The sequence below is a fragment of the Mesoplodon densirostris genome, chromosome 9 (genome assembly GCF_025265405.1).
Source record: "Mesoplodon densirostris isolate mMesDen1 chromosome 9, mMesDen1 primary haplotype, whole genome shotgun sequence".
Taxonomy (NCBI): Eukaryota; Metazoa; Chordata; class Mammalia; order Artiodactyla; family Ziphiidae; genus Mesoplodon; species Mesoplodon densirostris.
Genome location: NC_082669.1, coordinates 43,129,722 through 43,142,561, shown reverse-complemented (window position 1 = coordinate 43,142,561; position 12,840 = coordinate 43,129,722). Strand labels below are relative to the sequence as shown.

At 39.1% G+C, this 12,840-nt stretch overlaps 1 long non-coding RNA gene across 1 annotated transcript in view; it reads right to left on the bottom strand.

Annotated features, from left to right (window-relative positions):
• Positions 1-12,442, bottom strand: part of LOC132496078 (uncharacterized) — a 137,524-nt gene extending 125,082 nt beyond the window's left edge. The window contains exon 1 of the long non-coding RNA XR_009533368.1: positions 12,318-12,442. This is a non-coding gene — a long non-coding RNA (uncharacterized LOC132496078). The remainder of the gene's footprint in view (positions 1-12,317) is intronic.
• Between the last annotated feature and the right edge of the window lie 398 nt (positions 12,443-12,840).

The window sequence follows — 12,840 nt, the reverse complement described above, 5'->3', positions numbered from 1 at the left end:
CATTGCCTGTAGGTTCTGACCAGAGTTTATGTCTCATGGTAATATGCACACAATTAACCATTGAACAACGCAGGCATTAGGGACACCGACCCTGCATGTAGTCGAAAATCTAAACATAACTTATAGTTGTTCCTCTGTGTCCCTAGTTCCTTGTATCTCCAGTTCTGCATCTGCTTATTCAACCAACTGGGCTCTTATAGTACGGTGGTATTTGCTGTTGAAAAAAACTTGCATATAAGTGGACCCATGCAGTTCAAACCTGTGTTGTTCAAGGGGCAACGATATATAAGAATTTGGATATGTGATTAGTGATTCCTAATGCCTTTGCAGACCTCTCTATGACTTGAACATAGGAATACATTTGCCTCCCCTTAGGACATAATATTTACATCAAATAAATATTTACACCGTTTGTCTGTTTTTCCTGTTTGTTTTTGAGTTTGTGGGTTTTAGAAAGACAATGTGCCCAACTACTGCACACTGACCTAGGATGGCTATGCCAGAAATTTCTGTGTAGCCTGTGACCTTAATAACAAATATGTGTATGATTCAACTCCCTTAACCACTTTCCAAAAAGGACTTTCTGTTCCTTCATAGCCAAGCTTTCAAAAGATGATAATATGGCACTATTCTCACACTTAGATTCCAGATCTACATCTCTAATATGGCTTGGGCACAATGCTGCTCTCAACCCAAACCTGTCATCATCAGGGGCTAGGAGTTCATTCAGATGATGCTTGAAAAACTAGAAAGGTGTTACTACTTCAGAGATTGATTAACAGCTTCCAAGACTATGGATGAAGAGTTTTGAATCAAGGAAATGAACCAGGATTCTCCTTATGGCAAATCCAACTCTTGCATAGTTGAATGATTTTTGATTCTGCCCATAAAAATGTCAGCTCTTTTCCAAATAGCTTTAAAATGCTTTATTGGAGGAAGTAATGTTTTAGGACATGTTTGAGTACTAGAATACAGAATGCTTTTCAAACTGGAAGACCAAAAAAGACATGAAGAAAAAAAAAGTTTCCAAGCACAGATATAACATAAGAAAACCATCTGAAGCTGGAGTGGAATTATCAGACAAGGACCGTAAATACATCTATCTAAGACAAGTGGAGTTTGAAGAAGATGAAAAAATGTAGACTTATTAACAGAAATAAGGTATCGATTAAAACACTCCAAAACCCCTGATATTTGGAATAGGCTGTTTCCATTCCTTTTAGTTTTAGCATAGCATTGAAAAAATGGAATGCAAGAAGACATTTGAGTTTATTTAAATATCATAAAATGGTGTTTGTACTGCTTCTAAAATTAAGACAATTTTTATAATACATAAAGGACAGGAAACAAACTCTACAAATAGAATGAAATCCATGTGGAATGGCTAAGTCATCCAGAATGAATGTGTGTGTGAATGTGTGTGTGTATGTGTATGTGTGTGTGTGTAACTTGAAATGCTCTCAATCATTTTGTCAAGCACATTTTCTCCTTTTGTTTTTTACTTGGATATTTGAAGGAAGATGTAATTCATATGTTTTTCATTCATTTACACTTGAGGTATTAAAATGCAGCCTGAATTATGTACCATGAGCCAGTTATTTCTGTTGAAAATGTCTCTTCTTGATTAAAAAAAATTTACACTAAATTAGAATCCAAAGCTGTTCATTCACAGCATCAACTCCTAGTCTAGAATATTCATATTCTCTTGACAGATGAGAATATGTTCTAAGTTTTACAAACAACCTTCTGGCACAATTAAAATCAAGATCTTGCCTTTTCTGTCACTATTAATGACCACTGTATGCCACGACAAAATAATCATATCATAACGATCATTTCTACTTAGCTCCCAATTTCAAGGTTCAGTACATTTCATTATATCTATCCTACGAGACTCCAGACTTAGGAGTTCTTCCTTTATGCCTCTAATTCAGGTTTATAAAATAATTTTTATTTTCACCAAATACAGAGGATACTATTATATGCCCTAATAAAATCAAACAAAATACAAAACAGAACATAAAGCAAAAACACAGTTTTATTTTTCAGGAATGTATGAACTTTATTTTACACACAATATTATCTCTTGGTTTCCAGATCAGCTTCTCTTGTCTGTTAACTGATTTATCTCCATTTGCAATGATTTATGTCATTTCCCCCCTCAAAAAGGTCTTCATTGTCAATTTTTATGGAGAAAAAGGCAAAAAGAGGAGAAGAAAGATCACATTGCAGCACTGGAAGCCAGATGTCACGGCCTTTGCTCTCAGCTGTCACCAGGCAGAGCTCCCAGAGTCACAGTGGCTCATTATCTGAGATGAGAGATGAGCTGTGCGGGTCCTGTAACCCTAACAGGGGGAGCTTCTGCTGTGGCTGGTTCTGTGGTAGCTTTTTTTTTTTTTTTTAAAGATGTTGGGGGTAGGAGTTTATTAATTTATTTTTGCTGTGTTGGGTCTTCGTTTCTGTGCAAGGGCTTTCTCTAGTTGTGGCAAGCAGGGGCCACTCTTCATCGCGGTGCGTGGGCCTCTCACTATCGCGGCCTCTCTTGCAGAGCAGAGGCTCCAGACACGCAGGCTCAGTAGTTGTGGCTCACGGGCCTAGTTCCTCCGCAGCATGTGGAATCCTCCCAGACCAGGGATCGAACCCATGTCCCCTGAATTAGCAGGCAGATTCTCAACCACTGCGCCACCAGGGAAGCCCTCAAGACTTCTTTTTAAAGAAAAGATGTAGACACATTTCACTAACCATAATTTCTCCTATGTCCAGACACTAAGATCCAAGGATGTTTCTGTCAGATCCGGCACCACCGCGCCGTCTCCTCGGCGGCCTCCCGGCCGAAGCAGCCGAGGGGCCGCGCAGGGCCGGGGCCCACCGCTGTCGCCGCCGCCGCCGCCTCGCCTCAGCCCAGCCCCATCGCCCTCGGCCGTCGCTGGCGGCCGCGGGTCGCTCGAGCTCGAGGCGCCGCCGCCGCCGCACGCTGCGGCTCGGGGTGAGGGGAGGGAGGCGCCGCGGCGGGGCCCGGGCCGAGCTGGGCCTCTGTGGTAGCTTTTAATTCATCCTCCATGATACCAAATGCCATTTTCGGTGGTAGCCTACTCGTGTTGACCCTTGTTTCTGTATGCCATAGTTTAAAGAACCACACTATGAAATAGCTCTAGAATATACCTTGTAACATTTAGTCACAATAAGGGCATTTACTTACTTCCCAATTTTTTGTTGTTGGTGTTCAACTCTTTTAGCAAATTTCAGTTATATGATACAGTGTTATCAACTATAATCACCATGTTATACGTTAGATACTCAGACCTTATTCATCTTACAACTGAAAGTTTATACCTCTTAATGAATCTCCTCCTATCCCCCCCCACCTTCCAGCAAACACTTTTCTACTCTCTGTTTCTATGAATTTGACTATTTTTGCTTTTAGAATTCTACATATACGTGCTATCATGAAGTATTTGTCATTCTCTGTCTGGTTTATTTCACTTAGCATAATGCCCTCCAGCTTCATCCACTGTTGTTGCAAATGATAGGATTTCTTCCTCTTTCAAGGCTAATATTCCATTGTGTATATATACCCCATTTTCTTGATCCATTCATTCATCAACAGATACTTAGGTTGTTTCCATACCTGGGCTCTTGTGAATAATGCTATGAACATGGGAGTACAGATATAGCTTCAAGAGATAATTTCATTTTGGGGGGATATATACCCAGAAGTGGAATTGCTGGATCAGATATGGTGGTTCTATTTTTAATTTCTTTAGAAACTTCCAGATTGTTCTCCATAGAGGCTGCACCAATTTACATTCCCACCAACAGTCTATAAGGGTTCCCTTTTTTCCACATCCTCACCAGCATTTGTTATCTCTTGTCTTTGTGATAATAGCCACCCTTACACGTGTGAGGTGACATCTCATTGCGTTTCTGATTTGCATTTCCTGATGATTAGTGACGTTCAGCACCTTGGGCAACTGGATACATGCTTTGGAAAAAATGTTTATTTAGGTACTTTGCCCTGTTTTTAATTGTTTTTTTCTTTGCTAATGAGTTGTATGCGTTTCTGGTATGTTTGGATATTAACCTCATGTCAGATATGTGGTTTGCAAGTATTTTCTCCCATTTTCTAGGTTTCCTTTTCATTGTGCTAATGGTTTCCTTTGCTGTGAAGATGCTTTTTAATTTAACATAGTTCCATCTGCTTATTTTGTTTCTGTTGCCCCCAAATATTCATAAGAAATCACTGGATTAATACTCTCGAAGATATGCAATATTGCAGAGAGCTCAAGATATGTTCTTGATCCTTAGAACACAGAAAACATACTCTGCTTACATTCTACAGCTTAGTCAGTTTAATTAAGGTTATTACTTTCTGAGCTGTTTTATAAGCCAGGAGTAAGTCCACTGCCTTCTCCCTTGGCTATTTATTCAATAAGAAGCTTATGGTTACATAAAACTGAATTTTCCTGAAACATGTGTCAGTGTTTATTAAAGTGCCATAGTAATGTCTTATTAATAAGAATAATGTAAATATTCAGGATGTTATGAATTGAACTGTGCCCCCCAAAGACACATTCAAGTCCTGACCCTATGAATGTGATCTTATTTAGAAAGTTTTTGTAAATGTAATCAAGTTAAAATGAGGGCAAGCTGAATTTGGGTGCGGCCTAATCCAATATGACTGGTGTCTTTATAAGAGGAGGAAAATTTGGATGTGAACACAAAAATACAAAAAAGAGACTACCACGTGAAGACAGAGACAGAAATCAAATGCCTGGGGCTACCAGAAGCTGGAAGAGTCAAGGAACGATTTTCCTGTAGAGGCTCTGGAGAGACTATGGTCCTCCCAACACCTTGATTTTGAGCTTCTAGGCTCTAGAACTATGAGAGAACAAATTTCTGTTGTTTTAAGCCACCCAGTTTGTAGCACTTCGAGATACACCAAGCAGCTAGACGTAGAAGTCTTTCAATCTTGTAGGAGAGCTCTGGTGGTGTATTACAGTGTAGCGGTGTCCACTTCAATGCACTGTATTTGTAGTCAAAAAAATAATAAATCTATATTTAAAAAGAAATGAACTTGTTTTCTGAGGAGCTAAATTCCAAGTGTATTATACAGAACACATATAGTCAGAAGTGAAGATACTGCTACCCAAACTCAATGTTGCAAAGAACACTTCTCCATAAATACCCTTCCAGAAAAGGCTGTCCTCCAAGCTGGCTATTTGTTATACACTTTACCATAAGGACTGCATATCCTACAGACCACTGAATATGAAAATCATGTGCAAACATCTCATGTTTCTAGAGTTTTGGCTAGTGCTTTTTAGGCATGGCTTTATAATATGAAAAAACTGGTGATAGCTACTCAAATTAAATAACAAATAGCTTTGCGTTTAGCTACTTGAGGGCAGGGATCATTTTAGATGGGCCATGGTATCCCATTCGCCCCACACAGTATGTGCCAGATTGTTGGTGCCAAAAAAGAGTTATGAAGTAATATGTAGACATTAGATATGTGTAAATGATTGGTTATACATGAAAAAGATAACCTGTAACTGAAAACTGAGTAAAAGTATTATTTACTAAGTACAAGGATACATTATTTAACTTAATTTTCAAAACATTTCTGTCAAATAGATATTATTCTCCCTGTTTTATGGACAGGAAACTTAGGCCCAGAAAGTTTTAAATGATGTTCCCAAGATCACATAGCTTGTCAATGATGTAAAAACAGTAGGTAGGAATGACTCACAGTCCAAATCTCTGTGCCACATTCTACGCTGTGTCCTATACCATAATCACCTTCTGGGGAAATGCCAACTCAAGACCTAGACTCCAGACTTCATTGTAAACTGTTATTTGCCTGGAAACTATTCACCTCAACTGTTTTTATCATAATTTGTCCACTTGAAGTGGGGAAGTGGGGTTAAAAATATTTGAAACCCCCTTTCTGATTTGAACAATATGAGTGTACATGTGTTAATGCTTAAATCACACCAGAAACTATCAAAAAGAATGGTCTCTGTTTTAAATCCAAGAAATTAGTTTTATAATTATATAACTAAAATTCTAACCAGATGGAGTCCCAAATGAATTATGTTAACTAACTCTCTTCTTTCTCTCTCATTGTGATTACAGAAATTTTATGTTAATTTTATCTATGCTATATATACTATTCTGGACATTCTTAACTACAATACCAACTACCTTGATTAAATATTTTTTAAAGCCATCACTTATCATCATTTGATATATAAAACACGCTGTATTAGACTAGGTGCTTTAACTGCCCAGAATCTCTCTACATGAAGGAACAGCTCTGCCAGCACATCATTCAAAATGATTGCCATGGAGCCAGCACTGGAGCAATGTAATTGTGTCTTCTGAAACCAAGCTTGGTGGATCCCAGTCCTGTCTCAGGTATCCGGAATTTGGAACTGAGAGTCAGGAAAACTGGCGGTCATTAAAACTGTATCACATGACTTCAATGTTCTAAGGAAGTCCAGAATTCCCAATGACCAAGGTCCCTAGAAGCTAGCCTGATGTGAAATCGGTTTCAAGGGCTTCTGAAAGACCAGCCAGAAGTAAACCAACCGAAAACTAATTGTGATAAGCCTGACCATAACAGAATTTAACCACCTTCTTGCAAATGAAATAAAATCATTTAGACATTTTATAATCATGCCCATCCTCCACCACATAAACCATGCTATAGAAGACAAAAAATAACAAGTCACACTTAACACTACTGAACTGTACAATTAAAAATGGTTAAGATGGTCAATTTCATGTTTGTTTGTTTTTTTACCACCCCCCCCCCAAAAAAACTCACAGAGAAATTAACTTGTTAGTTAAGAATATAGTGTTTATCCAGTTGAGGTTCTCTATTTCCCGACTGATGAGAACTTGGTTAAATTTACTAGTCATGACAAAGAGATGAGACACTTAATGTGGCCCTGAATAATAATAAAATTTAGTCTTGAAGAAATTGATAGACATTAGTAGTGGTGTACTGATAAATGTTTAACAACCATCTCTCAAACAACAAAACAGTGCTGATTTGTAAAATTAGTCAGTTTTCATGGTGTAAATATTACCACCATGCTTATTTTAAGCCACCAATGTCACATGAGTAAACACAGAATTGGGAACAGATGGATGGGCAAAATCAGCTCTCTTAAGTGGAATCCAGCACCCCATGGTGGGGACAAGGCAGAACAGAACCACCCCAAATGTCTGCTGTGTCTTCATTTCATTTGTGTCAAGTTCAAAATGTATTGATGTAGGAAAAGAAAAAGGGAACTAATATTTATGAAGTGGCTACTGTGTGCCAGACCTATTTTAAATTATCTCATTATAAAAAGCTATGAGGGAGATCAGCCAAGATGGCAGAGTTGAAAGACCCTGAGCTTACCTCCTCTCACAAGCACACCAAAATCACAACTATTTTCAGAACAACCATCAGTGAAAAATATCAGAACCTACCAGAAAAGATCTTCTACAACTAAAGACATAAAGAAGGAACTACAATGAGAGGGGCAGGAGAGGCAGACTCATGATACAGTCAATCCCATACTCCCGGTGGGCGACCTGAAAACTGGAGGATAATTATATTGCAGAGATTCTCCCACAGGAGTGAGAGTTCTGAGCCCCTGGGCTCCCTAGCCCAGGATTCCTGCACCAGGAAGATGAGCCCCCAGAATATTTAGTTTTGAAGGCCAGCAGGGCTTAATATGGGGAGTCCCACAGGACTACAGGAGAAACAGAGATTTCACTCTTAAAGGGCACACACAAAACCTCACCTACCCCAGGATTCAGGGCAAAAGCAGAAATTTCATAGGATCCTGAGCCAGACCTACTTGCTGGTTGGAGAGTCTCCTGGAGAGGTGGGGGGGCCGCTGTGGCTCACCCTGGGGACATCATACACATAGATGACACCCATTCTTGGGAGCTCCTTCTACCACGTGGATGCTGGTGCTGGCAGGCACTATGGTGGAATCCTCCCTCTAGCTCCAAGACCTGGACCCACCCAACAACCTGTGGGCACTAGTGCTAGGACACTTCAGACCAAGCAACTAACTGGATAGGGACACAGCCCCACTCAGCTTTAAAAACTCCTGAACTTGCAGCTGCCTCCAGATACGGCCTTGTTCACCAGATGGCCCAGGACCCAGTTCCACCCACCAATGGGCAGGCACCAGGCCCAGAACCCCTGGGCCCTGGACCTGCCCTTAGGAAGCCCGCTCTAGCCTCTGGGGCAACCTCACCCACCACAGAGCGGATACCAGACACAAGAAAACCATAATCCTGCAGCCTGCCCAGAGCAGGCCAGACCCTGCCCTGGGGCCAGCTGGGCCCTGGCCCTGCCCACTAGCAGGCCAACACAAGCTTTGGGACACCCAGGACCCCATACCCAACTGTGTCAGGAATCAACCCCCCCAACAGCTATATGACACCAGCTCTGAGACCCCTGGGCCCTGCAAACAGACTCCAAGACCTGGCTATGCCTGCCAGTAGACTGGCACTAACCCGAGGACATGGCTTCATGTGCCAGTGGGTGGGCAATATCCCAAGTATTCTAGACCCTGACTCCATTCACCAGTGAGGCAGCACTAGCCCCAGGGCCCCCTGGGATCCCGTGGTCAGCTGCCTCATGACCCAGACCCCACCACCCCAACCAGCAGCCTCTGCACAAGGTAGGACCTGGCAACCAATCAGACTGGGGGCCACACAAGCCTACCAGACTGCCCTCAGTGTCAGCCTTCCACAACAGAAGGACCCAAGCAGCCCTCATAGGGGGAACCCCTAGAGCATATAGCTTGGGTGATAAGAGGGGAATACACTGCTGGGATGCATAGGACTTTTCCTACAGGAGGCCATTTCTCCAAGGTCCAGAAATGTAACTAACCTACCAGACACATAAAAATACAAACAGCAACTTAAGCAAAATGAGGTGACAGAGGAACATGTTGCAGAGGAAGAAACAAGATAAAATCCCAGAAGAAGTACTAAGTGAAGTGGAGATAGGCAATCCACCCAAGAAGGAGTTCAGGGTAGTGATTGTAAAGATGATCAAAGAACTCAGGAGAAGAATGGATGTGCAGAGCAAGAAGTCAGAAGTTTTTAACATGGAGTTAGAAAATATAAAGAACAAACAGTGATGAAGAATACAAAAAGTGAAATGAAAAATACACTTGAAGGAAAAAATAGTAGACTAAATGATACAGAGGAGCAGATCAGTGAGCTGGAAGACAGAGTAGTGGAAATCACTGCTGCTAAACAGAAAAAAGAAAGAAGAATGAAAAGAAATGAGGACAGTTTAAAAGACCTCTGGGAAACAGCAAGCACACTAATATTTGCATTATAGAGGTCCCAGAAGGAAAAGAGAGAAAAGGGAACAGAGAACACATTTGAAGACATAATAGCTGAAAACTTCCCTAACCTGAGAAAGGAAACCGTCACCCAAGTCTAGGAAATGCAGAGAGTCCCATACAGGATGAACCCAAAGAGGAACACACCAAGACACACTGTAGTTAAAAATGACAAAAAATAAAGATAAAGAGAGAATATTAAAAGCAGCAAGGGAAAAGTAACAAATAACACACAAGTGAACTCCCTTAAGGCTATCAGCTGATTTTTCAGCAGAAACTCTGCAGGTCAGAAGGGAGTGGCATGATATATTCAAAGTGATGAAAGGGAAAAACCTACAACCAAGAATAATCTGCCCACCAAGGCTCTCATACAGATTTGATAGAGAAATGAAAAGTTTTACAGACAAGCAAAAGCTAAAAGAATTCAGCACCACCAAACCAGCTCTACAAGAAATGTTAAAGAAACTTCTCTAAGTGAAAAAGAAAGGGCCACAACTAGACACATGAACATTACAGCATGAAAAAACTCATCCAGAAAAGCAAACATACAGTAAAGGTAGGAAATCATTCACACACCCGGTAGGAAGGTTAAAAAAACAAAAGTAGTAAAATCATCTATATCCACAATAAGCTGTTAGGGGATACACAAAACAATTAGATATAAAATATGATATCAAAAAATTGTGTGGGGAGGAGAGTACAAGTGGAAGGTTGCTAAAATGCATCTGAAAGTAAGAGATCAGCAACTTAAAACAATTATATATATATAGCTGTATAAAAACCTCATGGCTTCTTAAACCTCATCACAAACCAAAAATCTATAATAGATACATACACAAAAAAGAAAGAGAAATCAAAACATAAAACTAGAGTCATCAAATCACAAGAGAAGATAACAAAAGAAGAAGGAACAAAAAATACCTATGAAACAACCCCAAAACAATTAACAAAATGGCATACATATCAATAATTACCATAAATGTAAATAGACTAAATGCTCCAATCAAAAGACAAAGAGTGGCCGAATGGATACAAAAACAAGACCCGTATATATGCTGCCTACAAGAGATTCACTTCAGATCTAAAGACACATACAGACTGAAAGTGAGGGGACGGAAAAAGGTTCTCCATGCAAATGGACATCAAAAGAAAGTCTGGGTAGCAATACTTATTTCAGACCTTAAAGTAAAGATTGTTACAAGAGACACAGGAGGACATTATATAATGATCAAAAGATCAATCTAAGAAGAAGATACAACAATTGTAAATACATATGTACCCAACATAGGAGCACCTAAATATATAAAGCAAATATTAATGGACATAAAGGGAGAAATCAACAGTTACACAATAATAGTACTGGACTTTAACATCCCACTTACATCGACATACAGATCATGCAGACAATCAATAAGGAAGCATTGGCCCCTAATGACACATTAGACCAGATGCACTTAATATATAGAGAAAATTCCATCCCAAAGCAGCAGAGTACATATTCTTTTCAAATGCACATGGAATATTCTCCAATATAGATCACATGCTAGGCCACAAAACAAACCTTGGAAAATTTAAGAAAATTGAAATTATATCAAGCATCTTTTCTGAACAGAACACTATGAGATTAGAAGTCAACCACAAGAAAAAAAACTGCAAAAAATACAAACACATGGAGGCTAAACAATATGCCACTAACGAACGAATGGATCACTGAAGAAATCAAAGAGGAAATGAAAAAATACCTAGAGAAAAATGAAAACAAAAACATGACAATCCAAAACCTATGCGACACAGCAAAAGCAGTTCTAAGAGGGAAGTTTATAAAAACACAAGCTTACCTTGGGAAACAAGAAATATCTCAAATAAGCAACCTAACAATACACCTGAACGATCTAAAGAAAGAAGAAAAAACAAAACCCAACGTTAGCAGAAGGAAAGAAATTATAAAGATCAGAGCAGAAATAAATGAAATAGAGACACAAAAAAGAGAAAAAAATCCATGAAACTAAAAACTTGTTCTTTGAAAAGATAAACACAATTGATAACCTTTAATCAGACTCATCAAGAAAAAAAAAGGGAGCGGACCCAAATCAACAAAATTGGAAATGAAAAAGGAGAAGTTCCAACTGACACCACAGAAATATAAAAGGTCATAAGAAACTACTACAAACAACTATATGCCAATAAAATGGACAACTGAGAAGAAATGGATAAATTCTTAGAAATGTACAATCATCCAAGACTGCACCAGGAAAAAATAGAAAATAGGAACAGACCAACTACCAGTAATGAAACTGAATCACTAATTTAAAAACTCCCAACAAACCAAAGTCCAGGACAAGACGGCTTCACAGGTGAATTATACCAAACATTTAGAGCAGAGTTAACACCTAGCCTTCTCAAACTATTCCAAAAGACTGCAGAGCAAGGAACATTTCTGAACTCATTCTATGAGGCGAGCATTATCCTGACACCAAAACCAGACAAAGGTATCACAAAAAAGAAAATGACAAGCCAATATTACTGATAAACATAGATGTAAAAATCCTCAGCAAAATATTAGCAAACTGAACCAACAATACATTAAAAGGATTATATGCCATAATCAAGTGGGATTTATCCCAGGGAGGCAAGGATTTTTTAATATCCACAAATCAATCAATATGATACACCACATTGACCAACTGAATAATAAAAACCATGTGATCATCTCAACAGATGCATAAAGAGCTTTTGATAAAATTCAACATCCATTTGTGATTAAAAAAAAAAAAACTCTCCTGAAATTAAATTTCTGGATGGATTTTTTTTTCTCATTAAAAAATCCTTTTAAATTCTCCCAGGTAAAAGATTACAGATAATGAAAAGTCATTATCTTTATCATTATCAATCTGTTATTTTCTGAATGCTTATCTAAATTGAAGGCTATAGCAGCTTACAAGTGCTTACCTTTGGAGCACAGGTGACAAAGGGGGTAAACTGGAAGTTTCTGCTGGTAGCCTAGTGTGAAGGTGTGATCTGTATCCTGTCAACTCTTCCTCTCTCACAAAGACTGATGTTGATATTTACAGAAGATTATTGGTCCCTGAAAGAAAGACAGTAAAAACGATGCCAGTTATGTTTCAAAAGTATCAGTGGAACATGAGAGCTTCAAATTTCTATCTGCATGCCAATTTTAACGTATTCAAAAGTTCTTTTAGAAAAGTATATTTTCATCATTCAAATAATTACCCAAGTTAGAGTACTAAAATCATAGAAATCTGGAATGGAGAATGCTAAAAGAACTCTTGGGATATACTCCTCTTACAGATGAAGAAAGAATAATCACACCACTTTTCTTTAAAAAGAGAAGGCAGATATTGGCTCCTAGAGAAGCAGCTCCCATCGCATCGCACTGATGTGTGGTGCTGCAATTCAGAATATTTATATTTTACAGAATTCTCACTTTAATGTCTAATTCTAGAAACAGCAG